The 22,724-nt window shown below is 37.3% G+C and overlaps 1 protein-coding gene across 50 annotated transcripts in view; it reads right to left on the reverse strand.

Moving 5' to 3' along the window:
• The window catches only part of EPB41 (erythrocyte membrane protein band 4.1), a 174,559-nt gene that overhangs the window by 99,882 nt on the left and 51,953 nt on the right, over positions 1-22,724 (reverse strand). The gene's annotated exons all lie outside the window — the stretch shown is intronic.

The following is a 22,724-nucleotide window of genomic DNA, read 5'->3' on the forward strand; positions in this document are numbered from 1 at the left end:
CAATTTTGAATGTTCAGTATTTTTAAGAGTAGGCAGTGAAACTATTACAATAAAGAAAAATAGACAAATCATAGAGAAAAATAAAATAGAGAAGAAAATTTTAGAAAGCAGACATTAATTCAATTATGGTTGAGAAGATAGGCTGTATACCTCACATATTTCAAACTTACTGGTTTCTAGCCTCTTGATCTCAAAATCCCAGTGTTATTAGTCAAGTCTCACAAGAACAGACAAAGAGCATTGTCACATCTAGTTTACTAAAGAATAACCAACATACAAGAGGACTTTTGAGACACTCGGCCATGAAGTTGCCTATTGATCTCACACTTTGATTCACTGCTATACCGGGGCGGCTTCTGTAGGGGAGCCACGGTGTAACGGTGAATCACTGCTACACCTAAAAGTACTCCACTCAAAATGCAGCATTTGGGCCAGCCCAGTGGCACAGCAGTTAAGTTCGCACATTCCACTTTGGCGGCCTGGGGTTCACTGGTTTGAATCCCGGGTGCGGACATGGCATCACTTGGCAAGCCATGCTGTGGTAGGCATCCCACATAGAAAGTAGAGGAAGATGGGCACGGATGTTAGCTCAGGGCCAATCTTCCTCAGCAAAAAGAGGAGGATTGGCAGCAGATGTTAGCTCGGGGCTAATCTTCCTCAAAAAAAAAAAAAAATGCAGATTTACATTGTCTTCACATCTGCTCCATATTATTTAGATAAAGTAATTTTATTTGGATATTAACAATTGGAATTAAGGAACTCTATTTAGCTCATTCCCTCCTCAGGCCCTTCACACTTGCTGTTCTCTCTACCTATGATGTTCTTCTACTGGATATTAGAAGGCTATCATTACTGTCTCAGCTCAGATGTCACCTCCTTAGAGAGGTGTCCCCACACACTGTATCTAAAGTAGTGGCCCTCACTCCTCTAGACGGCCTGACAGCACTACTGCTCTCATTATTATCTACAATCATCCTGTTAACTTACTTATGTACTGGTTTATTGACCTTCTCTGCTTTTCCCTCCAGCCAGCTAAAATGTAAGTTTCATGAGGACAGAATAGTACCTGGCATATTATAGGTACTAATAAAAGCTTGTTGGGGGCCAGCCTGATTGCATAGAGGTTAAGTTCGGCACACACCACTTTGGTGGCCTGGTTCACTGCTTCTGATCCCAGGCATGGACCTACACCACTCATCAAGCCATGCTGTGGTGGCATCCCACACACAAAATAGAGGAAGATGGGCACAGATGCTAGCTCAGGGCCAATCTTCCTCACCAGGAAAAAAGTGTGTTGAATGAATTAATTTCAACTGAATATATATGACAAATATAAACTGCAAAGGTGTTGTCTAAATTTATTCACATAAATTTACTTCAAATGCATAATATTCCTTCATTCACTCAACAAATACTAATTAAGCACCTAGCACAGGTCCTAGGTGCTAGGGATACAACAGTAAATAAAACAAAATGACAAGGTCTAATGCCATCATGGAGCTTATATTCTTGATTCCACTTGAACTAGTATAAAGAAAGAAAAATTCAAGAGAACTCTTATTTATGACATGAGTTAAATCTAAATAGTGTATAAATGGAACAAAGCAGTGAAAGAGAAGGAAGCCAATGGTACTGAGAACATTTCTGTGTCAGGCCCCATGTCAGGAGCATCATCTACATTATCTCAATTAAGCCTTTCAACAACCCTGCAAGGGAAAGAGGAATCACCTAATCTTATAATGAGGAGATTGAAACTCAGGAAGTAACTTGCCCAACGTCACACTGCTAGTAGGTGGCAAACCCCTATAAGTGGTATTGAAATAAAGGCATATTAATAAAAGGAAAAGTCTTTATGCGGACTCTTACTGTTGATCTACTCAAATTATTTTATTTTAAGCCTTAAAACTATTTTAAGCAATAAAAATATTTAAAGAAGCACATTTTCCAAGTCATCAAAATTACTCTGTGCTAATAAAATACGCAATTCAATCTTTATAAACACTACTTAAAACACTTACCAACCAATATATATTCTTAATTTGTTACCCCTAGGTGAGATACACTTGTACTTAAATAAAAGAAATAAAATTGTCTTTAATTCTTCCTCGTAGTAGGAGTAGGCAATTGATTTTTCCAAAATTATTTTTCTTGGGGCCAGCCCCATGGCCGAGTGGTTCAATTTCCATATGCTCCACTTCGGCAGCCCGGGTTCACAGGTTCGGATCCCGGGTGCGGACCTACTGCATTTATCAGCCATGCTGTGGAGGCATCCCACACACAAAGTAGAGGAAGACTGGCACAGGTGTGAGCTCAGGCTAATCTTCCCCAAGCACAAAGAAGAGGAGGATTGGCAAAGGATGTCAGCTCAGGGCAAATCTTCCTCAGAAAACAAACAACAACAAAAAAACAAAACTATTTTTCTTTAATCACTAAGTAATCAAACTTGACCCAGAATGAAAATCTGGATATCAAACCACAAGTTATTCTAAAGAGTAATGATTGGATTTGAGAGTACCAGTTTACTTCATACTTCCTTTGCAAAAGCAAACTGAGGACAGGCTGAGGGTTTAGCACTATTTTCCATGGATTTCAGATATGACTTTACCATTCACCTTACTGAAAAGGAACAGAAACCACATCCACATTAAAATTTCCCTACACAACGTACTTTACAACAAGGTCTCTCATAAAGATCCATAAAAACAATTACAAACCTTTTGTGAAAGTTTTAGCAGACAAGAAAATTACTTAAACCCTATTTCTAACAGTCTTTTACTTGTATCTTTCAATGAAAAAGAGTATTTATTCTTCTGTTTTACAATTTCCCCCTTACAGTTTTAAAAATAGAAAAGATCTTCTAAGGATATTCCTATAATTCCTTTCATATGAAAGGGTGTCATCTCTAAGAAAGTAGCTGAATGAGTGTAAGTAATGAAATGTTAAAAAACAAAAACACAAACACACAGATGGTAACAATCCATATGCTATAAGTGTGCTTGTTAAACTTTAATGTGCACTGAGTCAACTAGCAATCTTGTTAAAATACAGGTTCTGATGTAGCATGTCTGGAAGGGGCCTGAGACTCTACATTCATAACAAGCTCCCAGATGGCACCAATGCTGCTGGCCCACTGACCACACTTTGAGTAGCGAGGCACAGAAAACCACTATGACTTTGGGAACATAGTCAAAATGCCTAAGAAACACAGATGGCAAAAAGCTACTTTTAGAAAGTGGAATATGAATAGTGAGAAATACTTGACACAATAAATGTTCAACAAATGCTTGCTGAATTAATGAATGAAGCAAAGAATGCAACACATTATTAAACATGGAAGCTGAACCATTAACATTTTTCAGAATTCTTTTTGGCATTTAATCAAAAGTTAATTGAAAATTTTAACCATAGAGCCGTGGCAATTCTAAGTTATCCATGTAGCTGTGACACTTGCCCAGAGTCAGTATTCTGGGTATCTCCACTCATATGATCTCTTTGCCACATTTAGAAAGGCACGATCAAGACATATGAATAAAGAATTAGAGAATAACATCTATCAGTGCAAAACTAATACATTTTGCCACATAACTGGACATAAGTAAAGAACAGATGAGAACACAATATAAGGAACAGGCACACAAGCAAAGGGGTGAAAGAATTCTACTGGAACATACTAAAACCAACTTTAAGTAACATGACATATTAAATACAAGAAAACAATCAGGAAATCAGATAATGCAGTATTCAGTAAAGAGGCTACAATTCAGTGTACTCAAGGAAAAATAGATTAAAATGAATTATTAAGGACAGTTTTCATGCATGTTCTTTCCAGCCATGCACACACAGGTAGCAATGCTATTAGTAAGAGCCACAAGAGCAAAGGGGAGTGAGGGTAGGGAGAGAATATAAAATGAAACCAATGAACCAGGCAAGTACCTCCAGTTAGCTCTGAGGCTGATCAGAATTAAACAAATAAAATATAAATAGCAAAAAGAAAAAATCCTATGGAACACTTACTAAAAACTCAAATAAACTCATTCTGGAAAATCTGTTATACATGCAGCCAAGTTCTTCACATTACAAAAGACAGACTAGATAACCAAAGGAAAAGATACAAAGAAGTCAAGCAGCAAAGACAGGATAAATGCTCTACAAACAGGCCCTTCCTATGTAAATGATACTCTTTCATTCTGGATACAAAATCCAAAAGGAGGTATCTGTTTACTACTTACTGTCAGAAAGAGGTCTTTTGATTAAAAAAAAAAAATCAGCACAGCACTGAAGACAAAGTGATGAGTTCCCATTCCTTCTTAATCCTAATCCTCCAAACCCTAGGAATTATACTCCATCTGGCATCAAAGGTACACTTGTTTTAACAGTGTGCATCTGTTGAGTTGAGGAAAATTAGATCTTTAAAACCCTGATACTGAGTAGATTGCAATGGCCAGACAATATCTTTCATCTCTTTTTTTTTTTTTTAAAGATTGGCACCTGAGCTAACAAATGTTGCCCATCTTCTTTTTTGTTTTTTCTTCCTGCTTTTTTCTCCCCCAAATCCCCCCAGTACATAGTTGTATATATTTTAGTTGTGGGTCCTTCTAGTTGTGGCATGTGGGACACCGCCTGAACATGGCCTAATGAGCGGTGCCATGTCCACGCCTGGGATCCGAACCCTGGGCCGCCGAAGCAGAATGCGCGGACTTAACCACTCGGCCACGGGGCTAGCCCCTCTTTCAGCTCTTTTGTATCTCTTTCTAGCATTAGTACAGTCAGTGCTTCATTAATGCTTCTTGGGTGGAAAACTTGGTAAAAACACTACAGTTTGGCACCATTAAGAAAATTTCCTGGGGCTGACCTGGTGGCATAGTGATTGGGTTCACGCACTCTGCTTTGGCAGCCCAGGGTTTGCCAGTTTAGATCCTGGGCGCAGACCTACATACCACTCATCAAGCCATGCTGTGGTGGCGTGCCATACAGAAGAACTAGAAGGACTTACAGCTAGGATATACAACTACGTACTGGGGCTTTGGGGAGAATTAAAAAAAAGAGGGAAATTGGCAGCAGATGTTAGCTCAGGCCAATCTTCCTCACCAAAAAAGCATCCCTTAAAAAATAAAAGAAAGAAAATTTCCCTTACAATCACCATTTAGGGATGAACTTTAATGATTTATTGGTAGTACTCTTCATATTAGCTCACTGAACATCTCCCAATGTTTAGTGAGTGCTAATCATCTGTAAGGTTTGGGCTCAGCTCTTTGAGAAGGACCAAAAAAGGATAATACACAATTCTTAAGGAGATAAGACATATACACAAATAACTAAAACACAAGGGAGTACCTAGTGCTTAATCAGCAGGGCCTCATGACTGGAACCAATTAAGCATTACAGAAGTATAAAGTGAGAGCTTTCAACTAGAGTGATCACAAAAGCTTATGTGGAAAAGGTAGTTTTCAAGTCAGGCTTTAAAGGATGAGTACAAGATGTCAATAGAAAGAAACTTGAAGTGCAAAGAGCAAATAGAATGCCAGTCAAGGGAACTGGCATTGGTGACAATATTGTAGCTATTTGGGAACTAGTAAGGAGTTCAGACTGGTTGGAATAGGGGTATAAAAGGGAAGTAGAAAGAGGTAGGGCTAAAATAGATTTAACATTTAAAATTAATTCTAATTGAAATAATAATAATAGTAGCTACCATTTATTGAGTACCTACTAAACACCATATTATTCTACATAATTTACCATGTTATCTTACAACTATTCCATAAGGTAGGTGTTTTCATTTCCTAGATAAATAAACAGGCCCTCGGAGGTTAAAAAACTTGCCTCAGATCATACAACTAAGCCACGCTTTAATGAGACTATTAATATACTACAAGATTAGTGATTCAATAAATTCCCAGAATGGTATCTGTCTTTGTAAAACTTGGTACTTCAGATGCTTCTACCCCACTGTTCTTTGCTAAAGAAGTCCTTATCAGTTGAGAATTTATGGACTATTCAGCTTGGCCAAGACCACCTCCATTCCCACCAGTTTCAAGTCCCCCACTCACTTACATATTTCTCTTCCCATAGAGTGTATGTGAAGGTGGAATGGGGAGAAAGGGAAGGACTGGCATAGAAGACAGATTAGGGAAGAACTTGAAAAACATGCTAAATAGTTCAGACTTAATCCTGAAGGCAGTGGAGAACCATAGAAGGTTTTTAAACAGGGAAGTGGGTAAACAGAGTAGAAGCAAGAGAGGCTAGAGGCAGCGAGAAACTCAACAATGATTGGGTAAATTCAGGTTATCAGTGAATAAATTCACAATGGGAATCCCTAGGGAAGCTGAAACCAATACTGGGCAAAGAAACTTGAAAAGCTTTGCAACTAAGGCTTAAGAACTACCGTCGCCTTTAGTTTCCCTAGCTTATTCTGTTTAGCATTAACCCAGGCAGTTTCATGTCTGAGCCTGAAGGCATTTCTATAACACATCTTCCTTGGACCACTCTGATAAATGGCTTAATAAGACAGGTCGAGCAACAGAACCAAAATAGAAAAGAGAGAGGAAGAGAGATGGATATCTCACAGGCATCTCAATAAAACATGTTCAAAATGAAATTCTTGATTCTTTTTCCTATCCCAGCAAATGGCTCAATCATACCACCCAGGAGCTCACACCAGAAACCTGAGCGCTATTCTTGTCTCAGCCTTCTTCATTTCCCTCTCCAATCAAACCCATCGGTTAGTCTTATAGAGTTTACCTCCAAAATACATTCAGACTCAACGCACTTTTCACCTTCTCTAACTACAACCATACTTGTGCAAGCCTCCTTTACGTGTCACCTGAACTCCAGGTTCTTGAACAATGTCACCAAACTCACCTTGTGCCACTTTCCTCCTAGCCTCTCTACTCTAGTCACACTAGCCAAGTGCTTTCCTGGCTCAAGACATCTGTGCATGCCATTTCCTTGAACCGGAAAGCACTCCATTGCCTGTAACGTCTGATTTCTTATACTTCAAGTTTCAGCTTGAATAATTCCTCTCCAAAAGAACCTTCCTTGATGCCCTAATATCTACTTGAGTCTCCCCAGAAGTCCCCTCCCCAGTTCTCTATCCCAGAACCTATTTGCTTCCTTCACAGAACTTCTCTCAATGTATAAGACATACTTGTCTACCAGTTTAATGTCTGTCTTTCTCACTTCATCACCTCCAATTACATTGTAATATCCATGACAGAAGGGCTGTTTTCCCTTCCACAGTCTACCTAGTACTCAGCACAGAACTTGTGCTACCTAGCACAGAACCTACCACTAACATGGAACACTGTAGGTACTCAATAAATATTTGTTTAGTAAATGAATAAATACAAGGAAAAAGAATAACTTAGCTTTAATTATATCAACTATACATATACAGGATGGAGGTTATCCAATGTGACAAGTTCATAAGAAAAGGATGTTAAGATCTTAACTGAACATGATCCAAAAGAGACAAAATTGTAAAACAGCTAGGAATCTTTAGCTGCATTTCTAGATTTATAGTAACCAGAGTACTCATTTGATTCTTCAACATATATTTTCTGAGAACGTTGTCATGTTCTAGGAGTAAGGTAAGAAGTGGGGCTACAACAGTGAGAAGAACACAGTCCCTGATCTCTTAGGCTTCACTCTCCATGCAGAAGATCAGGGAAAGTAACAACCCCTCAGTTCTCACTATTTATATTACATCTTAAATCTTATATTCAGTTCTGGACAGTTTATTTTAAACCAGAATCTGCCCAAAGAAGAGACAGAAGATGATGGAATTTGAAAACATCATAAGGCAAATAATTGAAGGATACTGGGATGCTTAGCCTAAAGAAAGAGAATCTAAAGCAGGGAGATGATTGTTACCTTCACAAATTTCAAGAGCTGCCAAATTCTATGTGATGCCTAAGGGCAAAACTCAGAGTAGTCCATGGAAATTACACAGTGTTCATCTCACTGAAGTAAAAAGAAAAAATCACTAATGATCAGAGATATTTAATAATTAAATGGGCTGCTTAGGAATAGTGAGCTTACTATCACTGGAAATATTCACTCAGAAGCTGAATGACCGTCTATCATGGATGTCAGAGAAACGGTTTTTCCATTAAGTGGGTCCTTATATTAATTGACTGACCTAGGATCCACCCAATGCGAAGATTTCACAGATAGGAAGGAAGGTTAAGGAAGAAAACAAAAGGGACATTAGAATAGTGATGTCATTGGGTTATTTTTTAAAGGCTATATTTTAAAGTCAGAGATACCATTTGGGTTAGAAGAGTCAGGGGGAAAAAATAACATAAAATAAAACATAAAAGACCCTTTTATTTCTCTAACCAGACGACAGAATCCAGTGGTATTCTTTTAGACAGAACGAAAAAAAATGTTCAAGTATGAAGTTTCAAAAAATATGCTGGAAAATAGTTTGTTTCCCAATAAAATCAATCCCCTCAAAACCACAGGTAAGTGTCCTTATAATTCAATTTAAGTATGCTAATTAGCACCTCTAGAAAAATAGGACGACCTATGTGGTTGTCAGATAAAAATCATAATTTAAAGTATACAAAAGAGTTTCTCCATGATTCTCCCTCCATCCTCCCGGAATTATCTGGACCTTCAACCACCCCATATGTAGACTTTTAAAGAATATTTTACATACTGAGTGAATCAGGACTGTCACTCAGCAAGAACATGCTGTTTTCAACAACTTGGTTTTTAATTTAAGTCATTTCTATGGTGACTAGCACCACTGAATCACCTCATTCAAAGATATTTTTAAAGAAACAAACTCTTACTCCTCTCCTTCTAAGAAGACCAAAAAATGTTCTTTACTTCTCCATAGAATTCAAGCATCTACTTAGACAATGTCTAGATATATTCTAAAAGCACACCACCTGGGCCCTCCCAGACAACACACGACCTCCGTAATTACTAGGCATCCCTGAGGAAGATGGGAGGCCAAAAAATTCATTTTCTATAGAACTGAGTTTTACTCTAAGTGACAAATTGTGTTAGTTTAGCCATTCTGAATAGAAATCTTTATAAAATGAATTATATGCTTCCTTTTTCATTTAAAAAATCTATAGAACACAATCAAGTCTTTATTGAATTAGTCACCATTATGTACCTCAATTACTGTGCAGTGCTAATGTCCTCAAGGGCGACTAAAGTCTGTAGGGACGGTGAACTCTGTCACAAGGATATCTGAGTGCTGTGCTTTTTTATTTTTTATCACCTGCCTTTAACAGTTTTCCTGTTTGTTCATTTGCAGCATTAACTCACAGTTCTTGCAGGTCAAGGCGGCCTGCCAATAAGTAGCTTCCAACATCTCTTCTTCTAATCTGCTATTTGCTAATCTACCATTGACCAGGAAACCAAATAGCCAAGTGTGTTAAAATTGTGTTTAAAATAAGAGTAAGTGCTAAGGAAGAGCAAGACTGAGGCTTCACATTACTGGAATAACTTCAACACAGGGATTTAATGAAATCTACTTTAGCCCTTCAAATACCTACTTTGAGGTTCCTGTTTTACTGCGACTACTTGCCCTGTTAAGTGGCCTTCAGATCAATCACACCAATATAACCACCGTTCTCCTTCTTTACAAGGAGAGACTAAAAGCCTTTACTGCTGTTATCTATGTAAGGTGTTTTATTCACATAAACTCTTCTGGAAAACAAAAATCAAAGGAATAGTTTAGTCTGAAAATGGAATAGAAAGGGAGGAGAACCACTTAATAGCATCAAAATTCCCATGGTAAACACAAGCAAAACCTGAAAATTTCTAGCTGTGAAGGGGTTTTAGCTAAGACTATGTAACTTTTCTTTTTTTTTTTTTTTTTTAAGATTTTATTTTTCCTTTTTCTCCCCAAAGCCCTCTGGTACATAGTTGTATATTTTAGTTGTAGGTCCTTCCAGTTGTGGCATGTGGGACACTGCCTCAGCGTGGCCTGATGAGCGGTGCCATGTCCACGCCCAGGATCCAAACCAGCAAAACCCTGGGCCACCGAAGTGGAGTGCACAAACTTAACCACTCAGCCACGGGGCCGGCCTCTATGTAACTTTTCTTAGACTCTTAGAGCCTATTCAATCTAGCGATACTTATTAATTTCTAAGCTTAATAAATTCCCTAAGATTTATATTTGTAAATTTCACCTTAAACAGAAAAAATGACAGTAAATGAACTGAATATCCAATGTCGTGTGATTAGAATACAAGTATGAATCAGAAACTTTGGATCATGGCTTGTTTTAGCAGATATTCTAAAGATTGGAATAGATGCTGTGGTTGTCTCCTACCACTGATAAGGTGAAAAATATACTATAGACTACCAGAAGATAGAATGCTTTCTTACCCAGCTTTAACAATGGCACAAAGACAAGATTTAATAATGGTGGAGTATTTCAAATAACCTGCTATTTGCTAAAAGCATTCAATAAAATTATTGACTAAGGTTGATGACGTTTTCCTCTCTCAAAAGGGAAAGCTTCTATTACTGTGTACTTAAATCTGAGCAATAAAGAATAATTTGTTGGTCACACGAACATATCAGGAACCTAGGCAAAAAAGTAATAATTTCACAAAATTTTTATACTGAAAAAAGAGGTACATCATAGTCAAATATGTAACCTTATTATAAACAAATTTTTTAAATACTGAAAGAAAAGTAAGGCATGAATGCATGGTCAAGGAGTCTACAAGAATATAGAACTTGTAAGGATAAGGCAATCCTAGAAAGCGAAGTTCATTCACTACATTTCACTGATATATATTAAGTGCCAGGTTCTTTTCCAGGCATACAGCAGTAAAATTTTCTCTATATAACCATAAATTCTTAGATAATATGAGGAAAGTATTATAGATACAGTCATGAACAGCTTGGAGAACATGGGGACATATGCACAATAATAAAGTTCTAAAAATATCATTGCAAAGGAATACTGACAAAAATAATGGCCAAAAGGCTAAGGCCCACTAAAAGATGGGGCTAAAACAAAAAAACTTCTAAAAAGGCATAAAAGAAAGAGGGGGGAAGAAAGGGAGAAAGAAAGGAAGGTCAAATTCAGACAACAGCTTGAGAGAATAGTGTTAACATGTGTCAAGGACAAAATTACCTGTGCTCTTTCAAACCCAACAATATAAAGAAGGATTTACAATCAAAGATAGTTCAGGGTAGTAAAGGTAACCTTGCAAGTTAAAATGTGTTTAGTTCTCCAATCCCCGAGAAATTATATTTCAAAGTTCAGAAGTAACTTGCAAAATTTGATCTCAGATTCACTAACATATCATGGGTCTATGTATATACATATATATATATATATATACACACACACACATATATATATGGCCAGCCCTGGTGGTCTAGTGGTTAAGATTCGGCACTCTCATCACCACAGCCTGGGTTCTTTCCTAGTCAGGGAACCACACCACCTGTCTGCTGGTTGTCATACTGTGGCAGCTCTGTGTTGCTATGATGCTGAAAGCTATGCCACTGATATTTCAAATACCAGCAATTTTACCCATGGTGGACAGGATTCAGTGGAGCTTCCAGACTAAGAGAGACCAGGAAGAAGGACCTGGCCATCCACTTCTGAAAAAACTGGCCATGAAAACCCTATGAATAGCAGCAGAGCATTGTCTGATATAGAGAGGGAAGGTGAGAGGATGGCACAAAAAAAATGGGCAGGGTTCCTGGATAAAATGTGGTATACATTTGCAATGGAATATCATCAACCTTAAAAAAGAATGAAATTCTGATACATCCTACAACATGGATGAACCTTGAAAATATTATGCTAAGTGAAATAGGGACAAACGTTGTTTGATTTCTCTTATATGAGGTACCTAGAATAGTCAAATTCATAGAGACAGCAAGTTGAATAGTGGTTACCAGGGGCTGGAGGAATGGGGGAATGGGAAGTTATTGTTTAATGGGTAGAGTTTCAGTTTTGGATAATAAAAAAGTTCTGGAGATGGATGGTGGTGATGGTTGCACAACAATGTGAATGTACTTAATGTCACTGAACTGTACATTTAAAAATGGTTAAGACGGTAAATTTTAAGTATGTATATTTTACCACAATTTTTGAAAAAAGGAAAGAGTAAGTTTCCTTTGACTTTCCAAATCCTTGCTAAGTATCCCTCCTGTGTACTCCTGCAGTTTGGTATATTTTCATGTTTATTACATTGTACTGTATTATAATTGCTTGCTTAAAATGTTCTACAAAGGCAACAACTAGATCTGTCTTGTTAATCTTTACATCCTTTGCATTTACCACAATAATTGACACGACTATTTGCTGAATAAATAAAAACACTTTCTAGATAATTTAGGGGATACAAAAATGAATAAGACACAATTCTTGCCTTCAAGGAGTTTAAATGACAGTGTTAAAATGACTATCCCTTCATTCTGGTTAGTTTGGTATCACTATTAAAACTATGTACATCTACAACTGAAAAAGACCTTAATTATCAACTATTTAGCTCATTCAAATACAAGGTCACTAAGGTTCAGAGAAGAAAAGTGAAGTCATTTGCCTAAGATCACTCAGCTAATAATGACATTAATAACTAATAACTTACCATCTATTAACTTACTAATAACTAAGTGAGGGTGGTAGGAACATGGGCATTATGAACCTCAGGCCATTGCTACCTCCATTATTACATTATCATAAGGCCTTATCCCTACGGACCAAATCAGAGTTCCAACAGAGCTAGGGGTAACAGTGCATAAGACAGAGTTAAGGAAAACAAGTCCCCTTCCTACCTACAAGCTAGTAGATCTCAAGCTAATACCAAATATCCTAAAACATGCTTCCAATTCCAAAGCCACAGTCTACCCAAACGGAATGGGAAATCCCAGCCATAGGTCTCATCCTTTTATATGTCCCATAATACAATTCTCCAAGCACCATCTAATTAATTGTTACAGCCATAGTTGGGCTGTCAAGTATCTCATATGTAAGAAGTGTCCTTTGCTACTTACTCTGCTGAACTGAAAGCTTTTAATACGTAATCACCTATATTTGAGAGGAAAGTTGATAGTGGGCGTACGTATGTGTAATAAGATATTTATAACACTAGTCTAACTTCCTGACAGTTGGCATCATATACATCAGTTCCAATCCTAGGAATTCCCAACTTGATACATTTTCCATTAAGCATGCAAGTGCACGTGTGCACACACACAACCGATTAATATTTCAACATGATCTCCAAATATCTTTCTTTCCTTCTTCCCAGTGAAGAGCTACATGGGAACCTAGCAACACAAAAAAGCTGAAAATATAAAGACATTTCAACCATGGATATTCAAAATTACTAGAACTTGCTTTCTTCCAATCAACTTACAGGACTGTATAAGGACAAAAACCTAGATTCTCCATCATAGAACTACAGGAACTAGGTAAATGACTTCAGATGGCTTCACAGAATCTTTATAGTCCTAAAATACAAGAGCAAGTTAGAAAAATCTACTCCAAGTTCTTTGAACTATATCCCTTAACCATAAGGGGTTTCATTTGACATGGTTATATCCTCCACTTATCAACTCCCAATGTATTTATTATATTGCCCAGACACAATTTTCCACACCAATGTCTTCAAATGAGTTTGCATACACAGAAAGAGATGACTTAATCTTTGTTCTGGAAATACATAACAAGTCCATATTTCCTAGGTCATGGGATACAGATGAAACTGAAATTATTAAGTTTATTTCTAAAGATGTGGATCTATCACCTTGAGTTCAACACTGAAACACAGCTAGGAAAGAAAACATGACACCACATTTCAGCATGTCTAAAAACATGCTATTCCTTTTAGGGGAGGGGCAAAAAAATCTTTTTATTCCTTTATCTCTAAATCCCTTAAATATAATTCTTCCTACAGATACTGTTTTCTAGTACAGCATCATGAAATCTCAGACCAACATAATGGCCCAGTAGCCATCATTAGGAAGGAATATAAGTTATAATGGTATCTGTATTAAAAATATGAGAAAAAAATTAAAAAAATAAAAATATGAGAAAACATAGTTTTCAAGTATAGAAAAAACAGCACAGGGAAACAATGGATAATGTGGTATGAGAGATACTTGAAAACAAAGGACCTGAAATTCTCTCTATAAATGTAATTCAACCACCTGAAAAAGAGCTCATTGTGTAGCTAAAGATCACATACTATAAAAACCAGGTTCAAATCATTTTTAAATTGTTTATAAACAGAAACTAAACCATTTGTGTTTAACATAATAATTTTCCTACAATAACCGGAACAGCTCTTTAAGCAGTTAGAAGAAATAGCTAAATAGTCTTTATACCAAATATTCATCACACCTTCAATTTACAGCAACAGGGGGAGAGGAGGAAGCAACTCTCCAAAAAAATTACTCATTTGCTGAAGAAAAAAGAAAAGAATATCTCTGAGTTAAAAATTTCTCAATCCTTTTCATGATCACAACTAAATAGCCTTATTTTTTTATCATACTACATGAAGATTATAGACTCTTAACATGGAAAGGGCTCAGTAAGTTACCTAGTCTACCTTCTCACTCAATGCAGGAATCCTCTCTCACATATTGTTAACCAGAGGTAGGCAATCTAGCCCTTGTTTAAACACTTCTTTTTTTAAAGATTTTATTTCTCCTTTTTCTCCCCAAAGCCCCCCGATACATAGTTGTGTATTTTTAGTTGTGAGTCCTTCTAGTTGTAGCATGTGGGACGCTGCCTCAACGTGGCTTGATGAGTGGTGCCATGTCTGTGCCCAGGATCCGAACCGGCAAAACCCTGGGCCGCTGCAGCAGAGCACGCCAACTTAACCACTTGGCCATGGGGCTGGCCCCCTGTTTAAACACTTCTGATGGCAGGGATGCTTACTATAACCCATTCCGCTGTTGGCTAACTTACTGTACACATTGAAGCTCAATCTGCCTCTCTATAATTTACACACACTGGTTCTAGTTTGAGCCACGAGATCATGCAAAATAAGTCTCCTTCTGCTTCCATATGGATAGCTACTCAAATCTTTGAAGACAGTATTAGTTTGAACCAGATGAAATTGTTGATATTCGATCATTTTTTACCTTAAAAAAAAACCACAGCAATTTCCTATTGTTCAATCTGATATATTGTTTTTCACCCCTCACGCTGCTCCCCTCTCCTTTGGTCTTCTCTTTCTAAGGCTAAATATCTCCAGATCCTTAAACTGTTCCTCGCATGGGATAGTTTACCAGTTCCTCACTATCCTGGTCAAACTCCTCCAAAGAGATTCCAGAGCATCAGTAACTTTCTTCCAAATATAGTACTCAGAACCAAACACATATTCCTAAATGATTGAAATCAGAGAAGTTCTGATATTAATTCCAATTTTATAACCTGACTGTGAACTGAAAACTGAACCATCAATTCTCAATAGAGGAACTTGAATGATCCTGCTAAAACTTAAGTCAGCCCATTCCACTGCCCAAAAACCCTCCAACGACATTTCACACCATTCAGAATAAGAGCCAAAGTCTTTTCCACCCCTCTCCTGCTCCAGCCACATCGGTCTCCTCACTGTTCCTTAGTTATCTAGGCCACTCCCAGTCTGGGCCTTCGTATTTGCTGTTCCCTCTGGCTGGAAAGGTGTTTCCCAGACAGCCACACGGCTTGCTCCCTCTGGGTCTTTACTCAAATTATCACTTTCTCAGAGAGGCTTTACTCGGACATCTTACCCAATTGGAGCCCTGACTGTACTTCTTTTCCTTTTCCTGCTTTAGTTTTCTCTGCAGCACTTATTAATCTTTAATGACTACTATAGAGTTTTCACCTATTTATTTTGTTTATTGTCTATTTACCCCAGTAGAATGTAAACTCCATTGGAGCAAAGGATTTTGCTTGTTTTGTTCATTGCTGCACTCCTGGTACCTAGAATGCTGCACAAATAAATATCAGTTGAACAAATAAATGAGCAAATGAACGAAAGAAACTGATCTTGATATGCTTAAAGGCCAAAAACTATTTTCCTTATGATAACAGATGTACACGAGTCACTTGGTGAAGGGTGAAGAAATAAACAGACTCCAGACGTACTGAAGAACACACAAGGCTCACTTACACATCCAAGGTACTCAGACAGTTCAGATGTAGATATGCTAACTCCTTCTTTTAGAACAAACTGATGATGGGTAACAATCAATATCAGCAAGTTTGTATTACTCGTCTAAAGCTTTTTTTTTACTTATAAACACTATTTTAAAGAAAAACACTAGCTATAGGAGAATGCTTTCATAATTTAATTACAAAACAATTAGCTAAATTATTGTGTTACCTAGCAGCAAAAGTAAATTAATATGGCAAGACCTTGAAAATGTTCAAGTTTATTCCAAATATTTACTTGTGTGGTCCAGATAGTCTCTAACAAAGGTACACTCAAAGGAAATCAGAGTGATGAGGATCTACGCACATGGCAATGACCTCAGATTCCCTTGGGGGATACAGTTCTGGGGCAGCTCCCAGGAGTCTGAGTCCAGTGAGAAGCAGGCCTAGCCATTCCTCCCTAACCTCTAGGTCATTCTTCATTTATATGTGCTCTGAAAAAATGAGGTTGCTTCAGGGCTGCCAAGAGGATCATGAACCAAATTAGATATCCAACAACGCTGTTAACTCATTCTTTATCCACATCTGATTCATTCATCTTCTCTCTGATACAGTCTCCAGACTAACACCTGTTCTTTCAGGTAATATTACCCTATAAGAAATCCTTCCCTGGATTATTTAGGTTCTATGAAAATGTTAAAACAGTATAATAAAATCCTCATTGAAAGCCAACAAGAATTACAATATCAAAAACAGCCTTTTTTCCATAATTAAATGACTACATATTTTTCTTTTTTCTCTTTTGAGGAAAAAGAAAATTAAAGTTTTACCATAATTACAAGCAATATAAAAAAGCCCATTTACTAATTCAAACAAACCCATGAACTAATTCAATAAACATTTACTGAACCTATCCTAATATTCTAGGCACCATGCTGAGAGCCTAGATGTGGCTCCTACCCTCAGAGTACACAATCTATTAAAAAAGACAGGCAAGAGCAAGCATTTTTGTAGCAATATATGCAGAAAGTAAGCAGAGCACAGAGAAGAAGCATTTAAACCAGCCATCAGGAAAGTCCTTTTGGAGACAACCTGTGTCAAGTCTTAAAGAATGAACAGGAGTGAGATGAAGAAAGGAGGAAAAAGCATGACCGTGTCACGATCGTGTGGATGAGCACCAAGAAAGAGCATGAACACCTGAATGGGAAACAAGCAGTTCCCTACACTGGAGTATAAAATATAGGATGACAGAAAGCAATAGAGGATGAAACAGGCTTGGGACTAGGTAGGGGTAGATTGGGGAAGACCTCCGTTTGCGACATGCAAGAATTTATATCTTACCCTCTGTAAAAGAGGGAGCCATTAAAAGATTTGAAACACGGAAGTACCACAGTAAAATCTGCTTTAAGAGAATTTGCTTTGGTGAGTGGGTACAGGAGTTGGGAGGAAATGGAAACAGAGAGACTACATAGTAGGAAGCTCCCACAGCAGGCTTGATGAACGATCATTAGAGCCCGAACCAAGGTTGTTGAGATAGAAGGAAAGAAGACAGATTCCACAACTACTGAGGAAAGACAGTTTGACAGAGTAGATTACACCACCAGCTTCAGAGTCAGAAAAACCGCATACTGGCAATACTACCTTTGGCCAATTCCTTAACTTTTATAAGCCTCATTTTCTCCATATGTAAAATCTTCCCTACTTTATGGTGTTTTTGCAAGGATTAAATGAGAGAATGTAAATCACTTAACACAGTAATTGGTGTTTGGTAAATACTCATTTACCAAACAATTATTATTCATACAGTAAAGTGACCAGACCTCAGTGATTGAATGTAAGGCATGAGAGAAAGGAAATCAGGGCTGACTCGCACATTTTTACTAAAGTAATAGATGGTTAACTGCAATTTAAAAGAAGAAATAGGTTTAAAGTAGAGGATGATATTCCGTTTTTAGACATGTTAGAGACTATAGGATATCCAAAATAGTTTAAAGCTGCTAAAAGTCATTCTGAGTTTTCAAAAACAATGTTGAGTGTAAACACAACAGGTTTACATACTTAACCCTGGGCATATAAACTGATCTAACCAGAGTTATAATGAAGCATCGGAGAATGCTAAACATCAGTCAGAATTCATCAACCATCTAGTTGAGTGGTTCTTCATCTTTTTGCTGTCATGAACCATCAGAGAATCTGATGAAAACTACAGACCTTCTCCTCAGAAATCTTCAAGAATAAAATTTTGCAACAATGGGTTAAGAACTCCCTGATCCATTCCCCTCAAAGGGCACTGAGATACAATTAGGCTGGTTACTGCTAATTAGAAGCAAAGCGAAAACCACACCCAGGCTCTCAATTCCATGCTTTTTCTCCATTATTACCAGCAACTTGATTCTTTCACACTTATATTTTATTTAGTCAGTCATGCAAGATTAAAATCTCACACACACACTTCAGATTTTACTGACTGCAGCTTGTAGCCCTGATCAGGCTTTCTAGATCCAATGGCATTTCCCAAGAGTCAACTGTTTGCCACTTATGCTAAGAGAATTAGCACTCGGAATAAGTAGAAGCATTGGTTCTGGGTTCTTTTCATGTCTTTGTTTTTATTTTCCTTTTTTAAAACAAAAAGTTGTTTACCTTTTTAAAAACTTTTCTTCCTAATGAGAACTGGTCTCTTAAAATGTAAAGAATGCTATACAATTTAATTCAATAGATGCTCCTGCCACCTACCAAGGACAAGGCACGAAGAATGCAAAGATGTGTAAGAATCTCAAGGTCATCCATTAAAAGTAAAACAAATAAATGCCTCAAACTTTAAGCAAAAGAATAGAAAACACCTTTATTTGTGCCACTCATTTAATTTTACCTAATTAAAAAACCCAAAACAATCTGTGGCAAAAGAGAGACACAGACCCAACTATTGACAGTTCAACACAGACTGTGAGCAAGACATGCTCTTGCAGTTCCACAAACAAAAAGATATGAGGACCTCGACTGAAGAGCAATGAGCTTTGGATTCTGACAGACCTGAGTTCTAATCCCAGCTCTGCTTCTTCTAAACTGGGAACTTGGGTAAATCATTTAACTTCTTGAAACCTCTGTCTTCTCATTTGAAAAACAGTAATGTACCTTAGAGGACTGTTGTTGGAATTAAATGAGAAAATACATATAAGTGTCAGCTACCAATCTGACAGAAAAATTAAATTGAATTTTACATATTACATTTGTAAATTACATAAGTGACAAGCATACTATATTAGCTAGTAAATTCATTCTGCTTCATTAAAGTGGAATCTGCTTCTATATCTATACTATATTATCTATTATCTTTTTTTTTTTTGAGGAAGTTAGCCCTGAGCTAACATCTGCCGCCAATCTTCCTCTTTTTGCTGAGGAAGACTGGCCCTGAGCTCACATCCGTGCCCATCTTCCTCTACATTATATCTGGGATGCCTGCCACAGCGTGACTTGACAAGCGGTGCATACGTTTCCACCCGGGATCCAAACTGGTGAACCCCAGGCTGCCAAAATGGAACGCGCGAACTTAACTAATGTGCCACAGGGCTGGCCCCTCTTTTTTTTTTTTTTTTAATTTTATTTTTTATTTTTCATTTTTCCTTCTTCTCCCCAAAGCCCCCCCATACACAGTTGTATATTTTAGTTGTGGGTCCTTCTAGTTGTGGCATGTGGGACCCTACCTCAGCATGGTTTGATGAGCAGCGCTAGGTCTGCACCCAAGATCTGAACTGGCGAAACCCTGGGCTGCTGAAGCAGAGTGCGCAAACTTAACCACTCGGCCACGGGGCCGACCATGCAAGTTAATACATCTATAGTAAACAGGTTTATGGTATTGACAAAAGTATACTTTTCCTTAAAAATGTATTGCTTCAAAATTCAGTACACCTTGATATGGGCTAGTATAAACAGATTAAGCAGATGTCAAAATAATATAAAAACATTTAATACCAGATAAAAAGAGATAAAGTTTCAAAAGACATTATCAATTCTCATTATTAACAGACATAGCATAATATTTGTATTTGGAGTTTAACAATGACATGCCAGTGGAACAGTATGGGCTTAATTCTCTCAGGACTAGTCAATACACTTTATTATGGATCAGCAACATGTCATTCTTCCCTTTTAATGAAAATACAAAACAGAGATTTACCATCTGCCTTTGGCTGATCATTTATGTCAAATAAAAAATGGATTTAAAAATATCTCAGTATTACCGATAGAGAGAAAAGCTGAAGAGAAGTTAATGGCATACAAAAGTGAATAGCTATTTTTCTTACAGCACATTTCTGGTAGTATCTTAGAGTTTTTAAAATATGTGATTCCTATATGTTTAGTGATAGAATTACTGCCACAAGAACAATATCAGGATATTCACATGCAAAAGAATGAATCTAGCCCTACCTCACACCATATACAAAAATTAACTCAAAATGCATCAAATCCGGGGCCAGCCTGGTGGTGCAGCAGTTAAGTTTGCATGTTCCGCTTCTCGGTGGCCCAGGGTTCGCCGGTTCAGATCCCGGATGCAGACATGGCACTGCTTGGCACGCCATGCTGTGATAGGCGTCCCACATACAAAGTAGAGGAAGATGGGCACAGATGTTAGCTCAGGGCCAGGCTTCCTCAGCAAAAAAAGAGGAGGACTGGCAGTAGTTAGCTCAGGGCTAATCTTCCTCAAAAAAAAAAAATGCATCAAATCCTAATACAGAAACTAAAACTATAAAACTCTTAGAAGAAAACACAGGTATAAATATTCATGACCTTGGATTAGGCAAGGGTTTCTTAGATATGACACCTAAAGCACAAGTAACCAAGGAGAAAATAGATAAATTAGACTTCCTCAAAATTTTTACTTTTGTGCTTCCAAGAACACCATCAAGAAAGTGAAAAGACAACCCACAAAATGAGAAAAAATATTTGCAAATTATGTATCTGATAAAGTCTAGTCTCCAGAATATATAAAGAACTTTCACAGCTCAACAATGAAAACACAAATAACCCAATTTTAAAATGGGCAAAGGATTTGAATAGACATTTCGTCAAAGAAGATACACAAATGGCCAATAAGCACATGAAAAGATGCTCAATATCACTAGTCATTAAGGGAATGCAACTCAAAACCACAATGAGATACCACTTCACACCCACCAGGATGGATATAATAAAAATAAATAGCTTAGATACATAGACGCATAGAAAGAAAATAAGTGTTGATGAGGATGTGGAGAAACTGGTACAGCCATTCCACTCCTGGGTATATATCCAAGAGAATTCAAAACATATCCACACAAAAACTTGTACATGAATGTTCATAGCAGCATTATTCATGATAACCAAAAAGTAGAAGCAATCCAAATGTCTATCAATTGAAGAATGGGTCAACAAAACATGGTATGTATTTATACAATGGAATATTATTGAGCAATACAAAGAAATGAAGTACTGATACACGCTACCACATGAGTGAGCCTTGAAAACATCATGCTAAGTGAAAGAAACCAGACACAAAAGGCCACATACTATATGATTCTATTTACATGAAATGTCCAGAATACGCAAATCCATAGAGAAAGAAAGTAGATTAGTGGTTGCCAGAGGCTGGAGGGAGCGGAGAATAGAGTGACTGCTAATGTGTAAGAGGTCTCTTGTGGTGATGAAAATGTGCTGTAATTAGGTAGTAGTGATGGTTGTACAACTTTTGAAGATACTAAAAACCACAAATTATACCCCTCAGCATACAATCAGTGTATAATTTATGGTATGTGAATTAAACCTCAATAAAAAACAAAAACAAACCAAAAAACCCTACTAATATCAACTGGAGAAGTCTGCTTAAGAATACAAGCAAAAACCAACTTAAAATTTATCTGCAGGTCTGGGAACTAGAATAACATGTACATTAAAGTCACCACTGCCAAAAAAGCTATAAACCCATGATAGGTTTCTATGTGGAGGTGGAACCAGTCTGTTCTCCAAACAAAAGAAGAGCAAATGGATGGGAGTTTCCTCTAAAGATTTAAAACTCACTCTAAAAATTTACTGCACCTCTGATCTGGATCTGGAAAGGGAGAATCATACTTGAGTTATGATAGTAATTTGCACTAGTATGTATAAAGTTGAATTTTTCATTTTTCCTTTGTGAAAGTATGTGAGTCATGAGATAAGTGTTAATATACATATTCTTGAGAAATGTATTACATATCAACACGTACGTGGAAGGACACAACCTAGCCAACAGTGTTACCTCACTTCGTCCATATAAAGTAGACGGAACAGATATTATCCCCATTTTATCAAAAAAGATAATCTCAGAGGAGTAACATGACCTATTCAAGATCCTGGGATGGCAGAGCTAGACTCTAAACCAGGTGCTCTGATTCCAAGCCTGGTTTTCTTGCATTAAATCAGTGCTCTAGCTTTGGTTTGCTATTTTCTCCTTCGTTCAAGTCTGTCACTCAACCAACCACTTTCAAACACTGTTTATGGGAAAACAAAATCAATCTCCAAATTATGGTTTTATTAATCCTCACTAAAGTATAACCTATTTATAAACCAGGGTACTGTGTAAATGTGAAAAATTCTTGAAGCACATTTAACACCTTATTCATCTAAGGTTATTCAT

The sequence above is a fragment of the Equus caballus genome, chromosome 2 (assembly GCF_041296265.1).
Source record: "Equus caballus isolate H_3958 breed thoroughbred chromosome 2, TB-T2T, whole genome shotgun sequence".
NCBI classification, from domain to species: domain Eukaryota; kingdom Metazoa; phylum Chordata; class Mammalia; order Perissodactyla; family Equidae; genus Equus; species Equus caballus.